The following is a 20,438-nucleotide window of genomic DNA, read 5'->3' on the forward strand; positions in this document are numbered from 1 at the left end:
AATGGTTTGCATTTAGACATGCTCATTAGAATGAAATTGCATTTCGCATGCTAATTTTGAGGACTCTGTAGTATTATTTATGTACCTGACATTAGGTGTCATAACGCAACACAGGTTACTGTTACTCTCTGAATATGAGTTTTGTTTTTTTACAACAATATAGTGTTATAGAACTCATATTCAGAGAGTAACAGTAATTATGTTGCATTATGACACCTAATATCAGGTACATAAATAATACTACAGAGTCCTCAAAATTAGCATGCGAAATGCAATTTCATTCTAATGGGCCAAGTGAACCCAAATAAATGTCTTTTCTCTTATTGGATAGATAGATAGATAGATAGATAGATAGATAGATAGATAGATAGATAGATAGATAGATAGATAGATAGAGACTGAGAGAGGGAGAGAGAGAGAGACAGAGAGATGTTTTTGCTGATCTATTAAAGGATAAGACTCTTATTTTGAGTCTTAAAAGTTTTGACAGCTACATGTTTATAGAGATTCCAGTTCTGTTAAAATGGCAATGCTTTGTGATTTTTAAACCATGTCAGTTAAACCTTGTCAAGTGATAAACAACTAGAAACAAAAGTACCCAGCTTACATAAGTATACACCTGCCATCAATTAAAGTGACTGATTAACCCCAAATAAAGTACAGTTGTTCCGATATGATTTTCCTGACATCTTCTTGGTGGCATTTAACTGAAAAAGCCATGGGCTTTAAAGAGCTTACAAAAATAGGTATGGGGTCAGATTGTTGAAAATTTTCTATCGTCAGAGAGTTACAAAAGATTTCCTATTGATCGGCTTCAGTAAAAACAGGACGTCCCTTTAAATCTGACCCGAGAGGCTGCCAAGAGGCCTACAACAACATTATAAGAACTGTAGCAATTTCTGGCAAGTACCGGTTGCTCAATACAATCACCTAAATTCTTTGGACGTCAGGGCTATGGGGTAGGATAGCAAACTGGAAGTCTTGTTTAGTCCCACTCATCTCCTGACCTGGCCATCTCTTTTTTTCATCTTGTCAATCCAAGTGACCCAAGTGGTCGTCCACTCAGTTCTATACAGTTATCATGAGAATGCACAACACATCCTGATGACATAATTTACTATACAGTAACAGACAGCACTTCTAAATAATGCAAAAACCATATTTTATTAAAGTTGGGAATCATTGCAATGTGTTAATACTACCTCCGATTGAGGAAGAGAATCACTAAGATGTTGATACTGAATTTGACTCAACAAATCACAACCTTCTACTACTGCATGTCGTGGTTCGAATGCTGTACTCGTTTGAGAATAAGAATTTCAAGTCTTAGTGCTTTATTCTATTAAAGGATCACTCACAGAGCACAGAGATTAGGATAAAGCAACATTCATTCTAGAGTTCCAAATGTCATACAACACATCATATGAAATCTCTATTTAATCTGCTTGCCTGTGGTTTTACGTGCATGGATTTACCAGCTGGTAAACCAGCTTTAACTTATTTTTAAGGACATATAAGGCCTTAGTGAAGATACTGATAGTTTGTAGACCTGTTCAGCCACATGCATGAGTAAATGTGCTATAGAATGTGTTTGAGATTTGTCCAAGCATATTGTGGAGGATCAAACTTTAATTTTGCTTGGATAACTTTATCATTAGCTTGTGATGCATGCAGTACCACTGTTGTGCTGTACTCCTGCTTTTAACTCTGATCTTTATTCTGCTTAAACACATTTTCTGCTCAAAAGAGCCTAAAATTCAGAGAATGATGAACAGTCTGTTTCGGTATGCAAGGTGGCTGTACTAGGCTTCCTCAAGATTTGTACTTCAATGCGCTGTTGCATCTTTGCCAACAGCTCATGCATTTGGCCCATGCCCGCTGCCAGCTTCTCTAATCTGTGTTCCAAAGCAGTAAATACACTCTCCTCTCTTTCACGGGACACAGGAACACAGCAATGGAACTTTTTTCTAGAGAACATTGCAGCCATATGTACAGCACATCAGAGTGCCAGAGAAAGGAAATGAATAGATATTTTCATAGGCTGTGAGGAGTACTTCATGCATCACTAATGCCATTATCTTTCAGTGAGGTCTGTAAGTGTCTGTTGCAGATGTCCAGGTCCCAAACAATTTAGGTATTAATTGTGCCCACCATCCAACTCCATCAGAACTTGGCAGGACAAGCAACTTGCCATCCTGTTCTGAAATACACAAAAGTTTGGGATAGTTGCAAAGTTTAAAGTAAAACAAGTTTATCCAAAAACAAAAAAAATTAAAGGATTATATGAGTGTTATGTTATGCTAGGTTTTGAATCCACCTCCACAAGATCACACACGTTGATATCAAGGTCACATGGGGGATGACGTTTCTATTAAACAGATACAGAAATCTATAAGTCTTGAAGGAAATATCCCTCATGGTCCAGAACAAAAGGAGATAGAACCTTGATACAGATTATCATAGTAAAAGATGCACAACTGATTTAATAACAGTTAGCCAATGTTTTCTGTATACAGTACACACTGAGGCTGCTGTTAGACTCACATTTACTGTACCTCAAAACAGAAGACAGGACAGACTGTTGTGGAAGGTGATAAAAGTCATTACTTTTTTTACAATGCAGATTTATATACTTTTATAAAGTGTCGCTAAAGTTTATTTCTTCTTCTTATAAACAGCTTAGATTACAGGCATCATGTGTGCTTGATTTGGCCTGAGTAATATCTCATTGAATAATTATTATGGTTTATAATTCAATTCAAGCTTTTAAGTCTATTTTTATACCTTTAAAAATGAATAATATTATGGGTATTCTTATTATTATACACTGAATGGGCGGGACCTCTGTATGACCTGTCATCCTATAGGCTATGAATAAAGGTTAGCATAAAGAGAAACAGCTTTTCTAGTAATATTTCTTATTATTTTGTATTTAATACATATTAAGTCAAATGAAATTAAATCAATAACTAGAGGTTGATTTTAACAAAACAATGTCTTGGTGTGTATCTCAGTTGTAGAGGAACGGAGTCTTCTGTCATTTATGATTTGATCTTGGATCATTTTTGTTGACTATTTCAGTATATTTAGTTAAAAAATACCATCAGTGCCATCTACTGAAAAAATCCCCCTAAATAAACAAAGTACTTCAAGCATCAACCATATTAGCGGCCATGTTAAACTGGCGAATAAGGTCCCACATTGTGGAGCTGACAGGAAGTGAAGTGCTTGGCTAAAAATCACACACTAGAAGAGACATCACATTTAGCCTTGAGTGTGCACTGAGGGGGAAAAAAGCCATAAGGTATATGTCGCATCAAAGTCTTGATTTTTCACTGCATTATATAGCAGAAGGACAAAGAATCAATACAATCTGTGAGACTTTGGATTTCTATCTTGGCTGAACATAATGAAAAGACATTACATAAAAACAAATATTGCTACTGGTCCCCTTGCTGAGGCATTCATGTGGTAGAAAATATCAGTACATAATCCTCGGAGGACAAGCAAAGGAAATGACAGGAGCAATCGGCTGGCTAGGAGATCGAGTTGCCAGAGACGGCAAGTTACAAAAACACTCTGGGGACAGTCCCGTCCCATGAGCATGGTTACTTTATTCTCCCTAAATTAATAGCATGACTCAAGCTTCTCTGCAGTGCTCTCACTTCTAGAATACAGGGATCACTGTTTCTTATCAGTTGACAATCAATATTTCTTCAGCTCATGGCATTCTAGAAGAAATTAATTTGAAGGTGTCAGGGTCCACTGTTGCATGCCTCGCTTTAAACAGCATGTTTCATATTCTGAAAACAAGCATTAGCATAACACCCATGACAGATACATGTGACGTAAACATAGCCTCCAGCATTAGTGCACTGATTTCTCATGACATTACATAACAATATAAACCATTTATTGATTACTAATTCTCAAACCATTCCGTGTACATAATTTGCCTAAGTGATCTGAAAGCTTTTAAGTAAATAGCTTGAAACGAGGAGTGGTCCGAGATAAGAATGATTTACGATACCAAAGCATGGTGAAGCACTGATGAGGAGCTAAAGCTTATTTATCAAAGAATATCATTCGGTAGGGCTATCCCCAAGCTGACTTGATCTAAACTCTAGATCCACTGGCAGAAATAAATGTATCATGCTTTATCTCACTGTCGTTCGTTATTTGAGACTGCCACAAAAGCACCACACTGCCAAGAAGTGGAGAGAAAGAGGAGGAGTTTAGTTTATTTGGGGACAAAAATTGGATGGTCAGGGATTGGGGTTTACTCAAGCAGGCAAGGCCAAGCTGTCACCTGGCTCATGTTCCACATGCAGTGATCCATGCTCCATTGCTTGCAAGCTAAATAGTGAGCTGCTTTAACAGTGTTTGGCAACATGCACAGCCACCAATGATACACTCCAACGGACACTCCTATGCCCAATGCATGCAGAATCTTTTTTTTTTCTCTCTCTCTTTCCTCTAATCATATTCACTGTGCATTTCCATCCACTTGGCACACGAGATGGATTTTATTATACGTTATTCCTCTAATGCTGCACATATGCTAATGCGTCTCGAGTGTATTAACGGTAGATGCGCATAGAAGGGGCTTTAACCATATCTTCCATTAGAAGCTCTGTTTATTTCCCCATTCATTACTGAGAAAGACAACATCGCGCTTTCAAAATCCATCCGAAGTGCATTAAGGGAGCGAACCGGATATCGTGTCCGGTCAAGCGAAGCTCGTGAAATGTTCTCTGGCATTAAGGGATTCGGAGAAGGATAAATGTTGTTCAATTGAGAGCTCCATGAATGCGCATTTCTGCCGAACCCGAGCTAAAGCTGCGCTCAACAGATGGGCGAATGTTCATCAGCAGCACCACCTGCATGCGTGAGAGAAAACCACCGCGCAAAAGGCACGTTTATAGGCTGTGGGCATGCATCATGCGTAAATGGTTACTCCATAAGCCAGTCATGCTTTGTAACCATAGACTACTTGTGAGGAAAGATCAAATGCGTCGTGTGTTATGCTCTTTCCAGAATATTTCTGAGACTCCAGCAAAGCAGCAGGTGTGCCACATTAAATCTCCTCAATACTTTACAAAGGAACGAAAAGGAAAATGCGACAATCGGCATGCAATCAGTGTTACAAGACACTATCGCTTGGAGTGATCGATAGCTAAAGCTGTCTTTTCTGTTAAGTGAAATTATCAGTGAGAATAACTCAATGAGGTTCGTGAGCCCTTATCCAGTGTGCAAAGTTACCATCCGGCCCATAAATAAGGAAGACAAAAAGCCACGATTTAAAACGTTGGAACTTGCGGTAAGAGACGCAAACGTGCGCAACTTCACATCATCCGTAAAATAGAAAGAATAGGACTGATGAGACTTTACGGCTCGTGCGTACGCACACTGACTGCTAAAATGTCTTGCATGCGTAGATGTATAAGGGTTGTTTGTTTCAAGAGGGGTCAGTAGAAGAAGCTTACAGATTACCTGATCTCTTCCAGCAGCAGTTATTCGACAGTGCCGGATGCGTTTTTTAGGTACGAACGAAGTTCGCCGTCCATGACGCGCCTCAGTTCACAAGATCACACGAGCAGCTTTTCAGTGGCGGAGTAAAGCTTTTCACTATCTATCCGCCCACCGGGCTTCGGTCACGCGGGCTATGGAAGCATAGAAATATACCGGAGGACTCACGACATTGAAAGAAGAAAGGAAATGAAAAAGATATATAGATATAAATAGAGAGAGAGGTTTAAAAATCAGAGAAGAAAACAAATGTAAAAAAAATAAATAAAAAAAAAATCCGACAATGCACGAAATGGCAAGTGCAGGAGGTTTAGGAGAGGTCCACACTAGTTCATAATCTTAAAGCGCCGGTAATTCCAAGCTGCGCGTCCATCCTTATAATTCCAGCCGAATTAAACAAGATCACGCGCGCTCGATTCTTCCATCCGCGTATTCCCGAGGTGATGCAGTTAGTCGTCTGTTATTACTGTTATTTCTTTATTTTGTTTACTCCCACTGCAGCTTTCCGTTCGCAGCTCGTCTTGGATTGTGAGAGTGTCGCTCTCTCTCTCTCCTGGCATCCGAGCTCTAACCGGACTAGTTGTGCCTCGCACGGGCGCGCATCTGGATCCCCCGCATTCGAGACGGAGGCGCGCTCTCTCGCGTAGAGAAGGGGATGACTAGTCCGCGCGCACTGCTTTAGTGACGTCAGACGGCGCAGATTCCCAATCAGGGGTGTCAAACTCTATTTCACACCCTGCAGAAAAAAAAATCCAGTATCGTATACATTTATTCTTAACAGTAGGGCCTTATATATCCAGAGAGAAGCCGAAACACGCCAGAACAGATATCAACAAATTAGCAAAGAAGATAGAGTAATCCAAATGTCTTCTGGTTAATTATACGACCTTAAAAAAGGTTCCATTCCCTATAAATAAACTATAGACTATGCAAATAAGGACAACTCTGATAGACATCATAGAATCATTCATTCTAATTAACGGGTTGAGTACAAAATTGCTTCAGGCTCAACCTTTATCTTCTTAAATTTGGCCAACTGGCTTAAAGCAGTGTCTATTTTTTTTTTTTTGTATTCATTATTCCCTTTAACTGCTTTATCCTGTTCAGAGTCATGATATGTATTGTAGCAAATCTCAAAAACAGTGAGCTTAACCCAGTGATATGTCCCTGTCCATTCCAAGGCACTATGCATACACAGGTTCACACCTAACAGTAATTTATCATAGACAGATTACCCCTCTGGAACCTCCTTTCCACCTGTGTCTGTGGAAAGAAACTCACATAAGCACAAGGAGAACATGCACAGAATCTCCACTCAAACAGCTCAACCCAAGGATCGAACCTGGGCACCCTAAAGATGTTAGGTGTCAATGTGGATAAATACAATTACATTACATGTTCTATACATTGGATACATTAACTCTGGTTCACTAGGTTACATACTTAAGATACCATGAGTTTAAAAAATTATTATTATTATTTTAATATACATAGAACAAACGGGAAGGAAGTGTTAGTTGAAGTGCTTCATGAATAGGAAGGTCTTGCCAGTGACTTAGCTGTCCGGGCCCTTAGGGGAAGTTCATTCCACCAGAAAAGAGTCTTGTAGTATACTTACCTCTATACAATTATATAACATGTAATATACAGAAGAATCTACATAATTGCTCCAGCTTCATCCTTTATATACTCAAACGTGGCCATGTCTCGCAGACACAATATCACTATAGTGTCACTGGGAACAATTGTCTTTTGAATTCCTAAATTAAAATCCAGAATCTTTTTTTTTTTTTTTCATATTTTATTATTGATATGATGAGCATGCTATGAAAGTATAAAAGTACTATTTTGTAACACTGTTTAGAGTAGAATTATGAGCATAATGTTATTTTGATGATGAGTCAAAACATGCTTTGGAGGTCTTTTAAAAATTTGCTGATATGATTACATCACTGATATCAGCAATAGGAGAAGTTAGAAAATAAAATAAAAATAATGTGCAAGATCTCACGGGATAATTCAACGGTCGGTTACAATGACATTTACAGCCAGTGTAAAGCCTTACATTGTAATCACAACATTCATTCATTCATTCATTCATTCATTTTCTACCACTTATCCGAACTACCTCGGGTCACGGGGAGCCTGTGCCTATCTCAGGCGTCATCGGGCATCAAGGCAAGATACACCCTGGATGGAGTGCCAACCCATCGCAGGGCTAATCACAACATAATGTTATTAAAGTTCATAATATACACTGTATGACCTAAATTATACGGACATCTGAACATTAAATGCAAATACATCTCTTCAAATTGCTGCCACAGTTGAAAGCACACAACTGTACAGGATATTTTTGCATGAAGTAACTTTAAGAAATCTAGTCAATGGAATTAAGAGACCCAAACCCAGTGTGAAATAAATGAAGACACGATCTGAAATGGTTAATGTAGGAAAAAATCAAGTGTCCTTCATAGAGCATTGACCTCAACTCTACTGAATACCTTTGGGACGAACTATAACTGGATATGACAGCGCTTGACCTCACTAAAGATTGACCTAACATTTAGCTGAATGATCACATATCCCAACAGCCACGCACTAGCAAGTTGTGGAAATCCTTTCCAGAAGAGTGGAGTGAATTATCACAGTCAAGATCTGGGATGCACAACAAGATTATGGGTTTGACTGGTCAGGGGTGCACATACTTTTGGCCATATACTGTATATGACTGTGGTGTAAGTGTTTGGACCAGTTTCCGCTGTGAGCTATTGTAGCCTGTAAATGAGTTTTAACTACTACACACCAAAAAGTGATGGAGACATGTCCTTCTCACTCAAGTATTAGTTGCACCTACAGTAGTCCTAGGTGATTTTAGACATTTAACAGGAAGGCCCTGGGCAAAGGAATGTTGGAACTATGTGTGGTAGATGAGGTGGTATACTGAGCAGTGTTAAGTGGACAAACAGATTTTTTCTGTGATTGCTACGCACGATGCTAAAATTAAATATGACTTATGACCTGTCCTGGAAGTTCTGTACTGTAGCTGTTTCACTGATATATGACGCCAACATTATGTAATACCTCAGAACTATCATAAAAAGAACAAGAGATTATACCAAGGGGGATGACAAGAAAGACTGTATTCTGCAGAACAAGGACAGCTTATCCTAAAAAAAAATGTTAATTAATTAATTAATTTGTAAAGTAATATAGCCTACTGAGTAAAATAAAAATAAAACAAACAAATAAACAAAGAAAACAAGCAAAATTATAATTTGTACAATAAATAAATAAACCAATAAACAAACAAATAAATCAATAAATCAATAAATCAATAAATAAATATTTCCCTTCTGCAATAGACTCTGTAAATGTTATTGTTTAAAATACAAAAAGTTCCAAAAATACAGGCTGCCTGAGGCTAGTGCTTGTGTCATTCCCAGTGGACTTGCATCCATAATTGAAGAACCAGAAAACAGAGACACCAACAAAATAAAAGCAAATATGCTGTGACATTCAAAAACCTTAAAACTACACCTGAACATGTGTCATAACTTAAACAGCTCTATTTGCTATCAACCAACAGAACTGTATGTTTTTGTACTAACTACGTTTAAACGGCACAATTCTCCCTCTCATCCCACATATTTCCCTTTCAACAGAACTGTATTTTATTTATTTATTTTTCATTTTCTAGTGAATATTTTATGGTTGAATGTTTTGAGCTTAGCCAGCATAGATCCCAAGACACTTAACACACTGCACTTATCACTTCATGTAAAGGAAGGGTGAAAACCTTTGGACACAAATGTATATTAGCTGAACTCGAAGGAATAAAGATTCAGCAACCAAAACAACAAAAACACACATACACAAAAAAAAGTTAAAATTGCAAAAGCCATTAAAATCCTCTTGTACAGTCATGGCATTTTTTTCAGACCCCTAGTGGAGGTGTGTCAGTATGAAAATGTTTCTAAAAGGCTATGATCCCTTAATTTGCTTTCCAGCTTTCTAAAAGAAAAAAAAAAAGACAACAGGAAACCACTTTAGAGATTATCTTCTTGCTAATCTATTAATTATTGAGAAAAATGTAACTTTACTCATTAATAAATAAATAAAGGAGGGAAAAAAAAGTTTCTATAATTATTTGTGGCAGATGCACACTGAACAATAGCGCTTTAAGAAATGTTCTTCATTCTTCTGATGTCACAAACAAATAAATACTGATTATTGAACTGAATGAATAATACAGAAATAATATTGTTGCAGCTTTAAGATGCACCGTAATGATCAATTCATTACATACATAGAGTATTTAGCTGTGATTTACATATCATAGCACTAATTAGTTTCTATAAAGGTTAATAGAGTTTTGAACAGAGTTCGATGACAGGATTAGGGTTTCTGCCTTTTTATACAAATTTATTTCTGTTCAATTGAAATCCACCCACATCACACATCACCTTTGCTTAATTAAATGCATATAATTTTGTCATGAATTTTTAATATATTATTAAGGGAATATGTGGCTGGGCTTCTATACTGTTCAGAGTAGCGGAATAACTCATCACGACTAAGGCTGCTAGAATAAGCTTCCAGATTTTGTCTCTAACCTTGACCGCTTCTGCTTTTATAGAATCCTTAGCAGCTCGAGATTCAACAGTTAAAACAAAGAAAGGAACAGAGTAAGGCATAGCACTTGTTTTTAGAGCATTCTTATATTCTACTTTTTTCTTATTAAGTTGTGTGATAAACTCTTAACTCTGGATTAGGAAATTTAGACCTCGTAATGACCTACCATATGGCAGCTCTTGTCACAATGTTCCACCCTTTATTATTCAGAACCTGCCTTTTATATGAGACTTGAAAACAATATTACTTTTAAATATCTTTCATTTCCTGATATTAACACCTAGATGTGTTAAACAACTAAGAACATGGTGCCTTTTAAGGAAGACCACTTAATTTTTAGGTGAATAACAGTATTGAATGAAATAGTCTTAATGTAAATAACACTTGGTGGATGGATTGAATGGAAAATGGTGGATTATAACATTTTCGCACCTACCCTGTGGAGGTTGTTGGTGATCTCATTGACACTTTTTTGTATTTAACTTCACAGCTCTCGCTATATTTCTGTCATCAACTGCTGTTGTGTTTCGTGTTCGGTCTGTTCGGTGTACACTCTTTCTTTTCCAGGACATTCTGAACACACAACTTCAAAACAACTTGCTATTTCTCCCATGGACATCTCTCTGGTCTTGATGACAGTTTACCCTTTTTTAATAACAAATAAGGTTTTCACAGGTGAAACTCAAGGCTCAAACCAAGATCAGAAATTCAGAGCTATTACCTTTTAAAAATCAGTTATATTAATTTATATTAATTAATTATTTTCATGTTCTAATATTTATGATGACTTGACCAATGGATGGATTTTCCCATCTTCTAAGTTGTTTAGCATATCTAGGTGTAACTATCTTGAAATACTGTAAATGCTGGAATTCTGATCTCATATCCATCTGTTGATTACAAACCAAAAAAAGTCATTGTATAGCAAACAATATTTATTTGTCGTTGCCGTTTCCTGTACTGTAGGACAGTATTTGCTTAAGATGCAATTTTCGTGATGGGACATAATGATTGGAACAAGCAATCAGCTTGGAAATAGTATCAGCTAGCTAGCTGTGTCAGGGAAAGGAAATTTGTTGAAATTGTTCGACATTATTTACAGGATAGGATGCATTTCACACTGTGTACAGTATATGACTGAAGGAATGTACATATTGTGTTGAGCTTGGTAGAATATGTTGCAAAGGGTGGGTAAATGTTAGTGGTTTGAATGTCACATTGTCTTTAGTTGCCTAGTCAATATTCATAGTCACAATCCAATATCCGTGTTGTTCCACAGACATTCACAATCAAATCTTTAATTCTTAATCCCTTTTATTTAACAGAAAACAATAAAAACAGCTAGAATGTTATGGTCTGAAACATATAACGCATTTGGGATTTAAAACTAGGTCAAGAATTGAGCCAAACAAGGAGACCCAGGAACTTGGATGAGATCCATATGTTATATAGTACATATCAAATATACAGACAATACACAAATGCAGAAAATACATAAGAACAATTACAAGGATCAGGTGCAAGCATTGAATGAGGACATGGGAAATCAGGGGCTATGAATATTCTGCACAGCTTCATAGAAGAGATATCACAACCAGTAAAGGATTTATATGTAATTTGCAATACAGTGTGACAGCCAAATCCGGGATGTTAAAGCTCAACTTTAGTCAGAGTCAAGCTTAGCTAAGTAGCTGAAATCTGTGGGGCAATAATTTATACAGAACTCAAGCCAAGTTCTGCAGAATTAAACTTATACTGTAACAGACCAAAATGTAACACTGATACCTGATTATACGAGCTTACACCTGTCTATGTAGCCCCCTTTCTTTCTTATTTGAAATATAAAATGGAGCATGATGTGTTATAACCAATATAATAAAGAAAGGTAAAATATATTAAATCTCTTAATGGAAAATCCAAAGCAAGTGTTTTTTTTTTTATTTTTGAAGTTTTTTTTTTCAATTACATGTCTTTTGCTCTTCCTCGTTTTCTCTTAAATAAACACAGTCCATTTGATTGTTTATTTTATTGTTTTGTTTGTTCATTATTTCCTCCAGAAGAGGGCTCAGTAGTTGCTGCCCACAGAACATGGCATTCTGATCAAATATGACAATTTATGATGATTTTTCTTTTCCATACAGAACTCTTCTTCTCTGAATCCATTTATCACAAAGGGACTGAAGTCATCATAATGGCTACCTGAGTAAATAAAGCCTGCCTCATCAACACGCCAGGCCCATTCCACCGGGGCTATAAATCATTGCCAATGATGCACTGCAAGGAGGAAACAGAAAGAGAGAGAGCGCGAAAGAAAGAAAGAGATGCACATAAATGGTATGATACTATAGCTTGTAAAATCAAGATATATATATAAAAAAGAAAAGAAAATGCAAATCATCACCTGTTTTATTACCATTCATCACGTTTTGTTTTTGTTTACCTATTATTTCACTTCACGTCTACTTAAGCACACAAAACATTTGATAATAAACAGCACATAAACAGACCCTGGTACAAAACTGGACTGTTAAAGATTAGGAAAACATCTGCCATATTTCCGTGCCCCAGTCCAACCCAATCCAATCGCCTTTTTTGTAGCACATCTTTGTCGAGGTTCAATTTGTTGAGCTGTGTGAGATGCTTTTCTGCTCACCCTGGGTGTAAAGAGTGGTTAATTTACTTTAGGTTTCTCTGTCAGCTGAAACCAGTCTGTTGATTCTCCTCTGATCTTAATTATCAACAAGACATTTCCATCTGCAGAACTGCCATCTATTTTTTGCACCATTCTGGAGTCTAGAGACTGTTTGAGACTATGTGCAAATCCCAGGAGATCTGCAGTATTTGAAATACTTAAATGAGCCATGGTCACAATCACTGAGATCACATTTTTCCCCATTCTGATATTTGACGTTAATATTAACGTTAAGCTTTTTCCCTGTTTCTGTATGATTTTAAGCATTTTGCAGCGACCATATGACTGGCTGATTAGATAATTCCATGAATGCACATGGGTGCAGCTGTTCCTAATAAATAAGTCAGTGAGTATATCTGATCTGCTGTCCTGCCAAAACATAACCACCAAAAGGATTAAGCTGAGAGGGAGAAGCATTTTCTCCACATAACACCATGGTCACCCATGCCCTAGACAAACACTATTTGAGATGACAAAGAAACCTATTTCTGCTCACACCAGTGACGGAGACAGATTGCAGGCAAAGGTTGGATTTAACAAAGCTCCATGCCTGGGTAAACGAAGTCACACTGAGGAAAGCATCTTACATGGTGGCATGAAATGCATACACAGGACAGCATCCTAGACAATCAAGGTAAACATTCTCACTTAGAAGTGAAGCCAAGCAAAAAGCTATTTAATGAGTTACCGGCGATCCAAAATGTCACAGAAATTAAACTAAATGACCAAAAACAAGTAAAAATGTTGCTGGAGACATTACAAGTATGATTAAGCACTATAGTTACAAAGAAATTAAAGTACAAATGATACACTTATTATATTTTGGTACACATTAATAATGTTATTCAAAAAGTACACCTCATTTATCTAACTAGGAATGAACAAACGTAAAGGAATTCAGTATGGAAAAATGGTCCATGTTTGTGTATAAGAAATGTGAACCTCAATTTATAGGCTTCGCAGCATATTACTGGTGGGAGTTTTATACAGAATAGATATGCAAATTTATATAAGGATCGTGTTGACAAGCTAAACACCTTATTTCTAACAATATATAAGAATTTGATTAAAGTTTTTAATACAGTCATTTTGTATCAAAGAACATATCGCCTCAGGAAAACAATCCAAAGCAAATTTGTAAATTAAGACAAATAAAACTAGCCATGCAATTAGGGCAAAATAAATAGCACCTATAATAGGAATAAGAGTTACTTCGTGCCCATGGAAGCCAATCACCTGTATTGGCTGACCTGCATTACTGGAAGATTTAGTTCACAGCATGTTTAGGAGGAGATCTTTGACCATCTAGTCATCATTTTGTCAGATCATGGAGTTTTGCTGGTGTCATTAAATGCAAATCAGCCGTGTTGAGAACATGCCTTTTATTTTAAGAGTCAGTTGTATTTGTGCATGAGTGCAAAAAAAAAAATCAGATTTACAGATTTTTTTGTTTAGTAGAACATTTGGCAGAAATCTTTAGTAGTTTGTCATTTGAAAACAAATATTTGACAAGTACCAATATGAGATAATGCACTTTTTAGGTAACTGGCAAAACATAGCATACCAAATATGCTGTTTCTGCCTCAAAATGTCTTCAGGTCTATTCTGAAGGATGTGTTCAAATATTCAGAGCGAACGAAGCTAAGAATTTTTTCAAGACAAGCAAGTACATACTACATAATATTTAGTACATTTGGTACTGTGTCAATAGACATTGGTGCTTAAGTTAAGGGATGTCTTAAATGTAAGGTTTGCATATTTACCAGCAAAACATTTCTTTACTTAAAATTCATAGGAAAGAAGTAAGAGCAATAGGTATCACTGATAACCTCAACACTACCAACTCTAGTCATTCGGGTGTCAAAATGTTGTAAGAAAAAAAAATGCTTAAATACATTCTTACAGTCTGACCATGTTGGGGTTTAAGGAAAGTGTAATCTTAAGACCTTGAGGGGGAATAAAATTGAAATTCTGGATTCAGATACAGAGGGAGAAGTAAGATTATGGGTCATGGGTTTAGATGCCAATCCTTTCAGCAGAGGGAGCTTATGTACCAGGAAAATCTAGCACCACATGATAACAAATAAATGTTTTTACACCTCGCTTTTTACTGTCTAGCCAAGCAGGCTTTGGGTCATGCAGGTGGAGAATGCAACACACAGACACGCATGTACACACTCATACACACACATATGCACACATACACTCCTCCTTTTGATATGAGACAAAAAAGACATTCTACAAGAGATAGAGAGAATACACTCACTACACACTCAGTCAAACATGTCATATTAAGTAAGAGCCTGAAGACTAGATATTCTGTTGACAGCAAAAATATATATCTCCCATGTTGTTTTTTTTTTCTTTCTTCCTTCCATTAGATGTCTACATCTAAGGGCACTACACGCAGTCTGATAGTCCTGTTTGCTCAGAGATAGGGATTTAGAGTGCTGTACAAAAAAAGGTTTTCAGTACCATCATTGTTAAGTACTAGGGATGACACAGATATCATGCTCCAGTTATCAGAGCTGACCACAAAGGGAAGGTCCACTGGAGCAGCTGCATTTAGACTTGTGTAAGAGCATCTTTTAAGCTAACTCACTAAGCCCAAGCCCAAGAGATATAGATCATAAAATAAAAACAAAAATCAGGGCAATACCATGGCTTTAAAAAATATTGGTTTCTTATCGGATGAGCATCCACACGTTGTGCAGGAACATATCTATAATATATCTGAACTAAAAACCTGTTGAAAATAATGACGGGCGAATATTTGGGCATGAAAAGGACATGTGAAAGCATGTTTACATTTACAGACACTCATAGCGACATGAGAATGCGCAAGCAGTTGAAGGATCAGCAGTCAAAACACCTCTTAGCATTCATTAAAGTAGAAACCTGTGCTGGTTTGTACCAGCTTGTATAAATCCCTCTGGTAAAACATATACAAAAAAAAAATCAATATTAGATGTGACAAACCTTCCAGTCTCCAGTAAAATTTGTGCAGTTTTAAACAGAAACTGGCTGTTTAGCAAATACTGAGCATCTTGGATAATTTACCATGGGTCTTCTGGACACTTTTTTCACACTTGTTTCTTTTTTTTGCATGTAAACCCCAGCAGTGTGGTTTCTGTTATATAAAAAGCAGGCTGTTATGTAATCTAGAGCTTTCTTTACTGACATACAAATATACAAATCATTTTCTTTTGGGAAAAAATTGTATCTCAGACTTTTTCACAGTACTGCATAGTATATACAGTTAATAGGGAAATGAATTGATATGTGAATAAATTAATATATATACAGTACATACATATATAGACTTCTAGAAATAACTCTTCAGTAATGTCTCGGGGGGGCACGGTGGGTTAGTGGTTAGCACGTTCACCTCACACCTCCAGGGTTGGGGGGTCGATTCCTGCCTCCACCTTGTGTGTGTGGAGTTTGCATGTTCTCCAAGTGTCTTGGGGGTTTCCTCCGGGTTTCCTCCCCGGTCCAAAGACATGCATGGTAGGTTGATTGGCATCTCTGGAAAATTGTCCGTAGTGTGTGATTGTGTGAGTGAATGAGAGTGTGTGTGTGCCCTGCGATGGGTTGGCACTCTGTCCAGGATGTATCCTGCCTTGATGCCCGATGACGCCTGAGATAGGCACAGGCTCCCCGTGAACCGAGGTAGTTCGGATAAGCGGTAGAAGATGAATGAATGAATAATGTCTCTAGGTAATTTAATTTACAGGTAATGCAATTTACATTTGTTTACCTGTTTGAATTATAGTGCCACTTTAAGCACACAAATGTGTACATGTATTAGCTAGGTAATCAAATGTGTACACATTATGGTTAGGAGTTTGAAGTGATAGATGAACCACTGGCCTAAGAGTGTTTGAAATCCTACGAAGTTCATAGATCTATATGACTTTTTATTACCTCAGTTAAGTGTCAGTGAAAATGGCATTGTCTTACACCCAAATATAATGCAAGTTGCAGAGAGCATGACAGAAGATGTACGATTCTTTCAGAGGTGAAATTTGTAGTCCACTGTTCCTTGTAATATTTGGCCTGCTAAATCGCTTTGTCAAGCTAATTACTAAAGTTTCTATTTGTGTCAGGCACTATAACAATACAAGTTCTTTGTCTGAATATATGTCGAGGGGATATAAATGATCATGAAATACACTCCATGAATTTGCGAGTGTTTGTACTTGCACAGATCAGATTTGTAAACAAATGAATGGTCAAAATTTTTAGGAGATTTGTAAGCAAGCTAATGCTAAGAAACCTGGAAATGGTGTGATCGAAAAAAATAAAAATAAAAGTGTGTCATCAGCATATCAGTGATTATAGATGCCATGACTGGACCCAGTGCTTCATAATAAAGGATAAACAAAAGCTGGACCATGAACTGACTCTAAATGAACTCCAGAAGGAAAACTTTGTGGTGATTAAACAAAGCCTCTCCTAGGTTTGCGGTAGGATATATCTTAAAGCTAGGCTGAGAATCAGGTCTAAGGGTAGCTCCCAATGGACAGTTCAGCAAGAGCAGAAATGGGGATGTAGTAATTCACAAGATCAGTATTAAAGGCAGCTGAGAGGTCACCTTAGTTTAATACTTCAGCGACTACTAGGAAGGCAGTTTTATTCAGTATTATCTAGAAGGTTATAGATTTAAACATGAAGAAGCATGTGCATCTTGTGAAATCTAGAGATTGTGCCAGGTCCAGTTGTGTTCGTCGTTCAAAGAGAAGATGCCAACTACAAGTGGTCTTTCAGGATGTCTCCTAATCAATACACAATTGTCAGATATATGACTATAGAAAGGACTTTATTCATACAAACACTATCCGGTGTTTATAACAGTGTCACCCAAACGAGGATGAGGTTCCCTTTTTGGGTCTGGCTCTTCTCAAGGTTTCTTTCTCTTCCATCTAAGGGAGTTTTGCCTTTGCCACATTGACCTTATTAAATATGTCTAATATTAATCTTAGAATTTTGTAGAATTTTAAACTTTGTATAATATACTGTAAAACATATTGTACTACATTTATTTAGTTTTGTAAAGCTGTTGCCATGGCACCTCAGAAGATTATAGCTATGCCAGATAGTGTTCTTGAAAGGTGGATATGATGACAGAACCACAAAACTAAATGCCTAAATATATACACTTTGTCCAGGACTAAAGGATCACATGAAACACACTTTTCCTAAAGTGCTGATGATACAGAAGGATCAGGTGACAAGGGCACATCAATAAAGTGTCAAAACAGAGGCACTGATTCTGAGCTCCCTGTTGTAAAAGCGCAGCTATGGACTGAAAACAAGAGGCTTTTGGTAGAGCAAGAGTTACTGATTGTGAGAAACGAAGACTCCCTTTGTTGTTAGATTTGTTTTGGGTGAAATGTCTGTATTTTTCATACACATACAGACACACAGCCCTGCCACCTTGCCCTAAAGCTTTATAACTTTCATTATCTCTATCATCTGTTTATTCCTGGGACTCATCATTCTCTACCCCTACAGTGGGTGGAGGAATGGATACAGTATGTGGAATGTGAAAATGTGGTAATTACTTATTAATGCATGCATTATTTATGCACACAATGTGCATTCATCTTTGCTAGCTTCTTGAATGTGTACTCATCTTTGTAAGGTGCTTAGAGCAAAAGAAGAACCATCTGTTAAAAACTGAATTGATTTGAAATCTAATAGCCTAAAACTTCAATTCAATATGCATCATACTGGAAACTGCAAGGTGCCAAGGAACATTGTTGTAGAGAAGAAAACAATCTTGTGCAACTTCAAGAAAGAAAGAAAGAAAGAAAGAAAGAAAGAAAGAAAGAAAGAAAGAATTTGAAAAGCATGATTTGTGACATCTCTGATGTGGCTATGGATTTTTTTAGATGATTTCTGAATTTCCAGAAAAGACATTTTTGGTGAAATGTAATTTATAATTTGTGAACTGCAAGGCAAAATCCTACCGAATCCTACCGAAGTTTTTTTGAGTTATGCAAGCTTAGAGAAATGCTCATGCTAGGTGCCCTGTCGCTGGAGAACTGAGTTGATGTGCATAGATAGATCTAAAGGGTATGTTGTGCAGATATCATATATTAAAAGAAGAATAGCTGTAGAGACAGTAGTTATATAGTATTCAAGTTTATAAATAACTAAAGCTTGTCGAGCAGTTTCTGTAGAAAAATAAACTTCTGTTGATTTGTTTTGTTTTTTTAAAGAAGAAGTGTGAATCATGAATAAATGTGGACCGTGAACTGACGCCAGGGGAAAAAAATTCTCTATCTGGTTCGGTAGAAAAGATTTTGAAATTATGCTGAGAAATGAAGCTCTTAAAAGTCAATTTGGCAAAAATTGAGGATCTTCCATAGTAATCCAAAGAAGCAGATAACAGCATAAGTTTGATGCCTTTGGTACCTAATAGAATTAAAATGTATACCTGCATGTCAAGAAGGAATGTCCCAACATAGAGCCCTTAGTTCAAGTTCAAGTTCAAGTTTCTTTATTTGTCATTTCACTACATGTTGAGACATGAAGTGGAACGAGATGTCGTGTCTCACAGGTCAAACGGTGCAACATCCATACAGACATTCATTCATTCATTCATTCATTCATTTTCTACCACTTCTCCGAACTACCTCGGGTCACGGGGAGCCTGTGCCTATCTCAGGCGTCATCGGGCATCAAGGCAGGATACACCCTGGACGGAGCGCCAACCTATCGCAGGGCACACACACTCTCATTCACTCACGCAGTCACACACTACGGACAATTTTCCAGAGATGCCAATCAACCTACCATGCATGTCTTTGGACCGGGGAGGAAACCGGAGTACCCGGAGGAAACCCCAAGGCACGGGGAGAACATGCAAACTCCACACACACAAGGCGGAGTTGGGAATCGAACCCCCAACCCTGGAGGTGTGAGGCGAACATGCTAACCACTAAGCCACCGTGCCCCCCACACAGACATTAAACATCAAAAAACAACACAAAGCACAAAACAAAGCAATACAATTTAAATACACAAAAAAATACACTCAAGCAATAAATATAAGTATGAAGACTCTACAATGCTTCCTTGATATTGTACATGTGCAACAGGAGGCATTCAAAGTCAATTCAAAGCGGACTAGTGCAAGATGTGGTGTGCAACATGAGCATGTAAACATTTAAACATTTTTGATGTGCCAGTGTGCTGATGCTGAGGAGAGTGTGACTGGTGGCGGTCAGGTGGGTCACATCACAGGAGGCCTGTGTAGTTTCAGGGGGTGGCAGTGGAGGTTTGAGTTCAGGGCTCTCATAGCTTGGGGGAAGAAACTGTTCCGCAGTCTAGCGGAGCGGGTTCTGATGTTTCTGTACCTTCTTCCTGATGGTAGAAGCTGAAAGATGTTGTAGGATGTTAGCATAGGAAAATCTCTCCTACATATAGATAATTTAGTCAATTGGAATATTTAAGCATGCCACAGTAGATACCATGTCAATCTTTATTGATTATGTCACTAGTTTCATTAATGTGTGTTTAGATACCTGTACCAAGCTTGCTGTGTAATATTTAGCTGTTGTATATTGAGAAA

The 20,438-nt window shown here is 37.4% G+C and overlaps 1 protein-coding gene across 3 annotated transcripts in view; it reads right to left on the reverse strand.

The window, feature by feature from the left end:
• The window catches only part of adgrb2 (adhesion G protein-coupled receptor B2), a 384,210-nt gene extending 378,151 nt beyond the window's left edge, over positions 1 to 6,059 (reverse strand). For all 3 annotated transcript variants that reach the window (XM_060865674.1, XM_060865676.1, XM_060865673.1), the window contains exon 1: positions 5,494 to 6,059. The gene's annotated coding sequence lies outside the window, so the exon portion shown is untranslated. The remainder of the gene's footprint in view (positions 1 to 5,493) is intronic.
• Between the last annotated feature and the right edge of the window lie 14,379 nt (positions 6,060 to 20,438).

Source organism: Tachysurus vachellii, chromosome 3 (genome assembly GCF_030014155.1).
Source record: "Tachysurus vachellii isolate PV-2020 chromosome 3, HZAU_Pvac_v1, whole genome shotgun sequence".
In the NCBI taxonomy this organism is placed as follows: Eukaryota; Metazoa; Chordata; class Actinopteri; order Siluriformes; family Bagridae; genus Tachysurus; species Tachysurus vachellii.